This window comes from Trachymyrmex cornetzi, unplaced genomic scaffold, assembly GCF_001594075.2.
Source record: "Trachymyrmex cornetzi isolate Tcor2-1 unplaced genomic scaffold, Tcor1.1 scaffold540, whole genome shotgun sequence".
In the NCBI taxonomy this organism is placed as follows: domain Eukaryota; kingdom Metazoa; phylum Arthropoda; class Insecta; order Hymenoptera; family Formicidae; genus Trachymyrmex; species Trachymyrmex cornetzi.
The window spans coordinates 10,833-11,714 of NW_017299851.1; positions in this window are offsets into that span (position 1 = coordinate 10,833).

Consider the following 882-nt stretch of genomic DNA (forward strand, 5'->3'; position numbering starts at 1 on the left):
AAATCCGATGGCAATAATCTGATCCATAATAAGACATACTGATAATTAAATCTAAACTATGACATCTAATAAGAACTTCTTAACGTATTTGAGTCATATCTGAAAGGCCGTGGGTATTATAATTTGTGCTAAAACAGTGGATCTTAGAATATATGAAGTAACGGAATGGCGGTTTTCAGACTGATGGTATTACAATTTTTGTTGAAACGGTAGATTGCAGATCTATAATAGAAACGAATTGACATTTGAGATAGTTTAGTTATCAAAAAATAGTACAATAATTGTTATGTCTTCGAATAATCAATTTGATAAGGCTCAACTTAAAAGGCACAAAATTTCTGTAATAGTTTAGAATAAACTTTTCTTGATCATAGGACACTTCTTGTTCATTTAAAGGATAAATTTCATTTATCCTTTAAACGAACGGGGGGGGGGGGGGCAGTTTGTCATATGTTTCCTAGATCGTCGATCATGCAATGTTGAACGCTTAAAGACATGCTGATAATTAAATGTAATCTTGACATCTAGTATGTGCTTCATAAAGTATTTGAATCATGTCTGAAAAGCCGTGGGTATTACTATTTTTGTTAAAACCGTGGATCTTACGATATGTATAACAATGTAATGGCAGTTTTCAGACTGATAGTATTAAAATTTTTGTTGAAACGGTAGTTTTCAGGTCTATATGCAGCAAGGAATGGCGGTTTTCAGATCAATAATATAATATTTTTATTGTAATGGTAGATTTCAGGTCTATATTTCACAACAGGTTGACAGTTTTGAGATTGTTTATTTCAAATATTTTTACTGTAATGGTAGATTTCAGGTCTATATTTCACAACAGGTTGACAGTTTTGAGATTGTTTATTTCAGGAAATATAT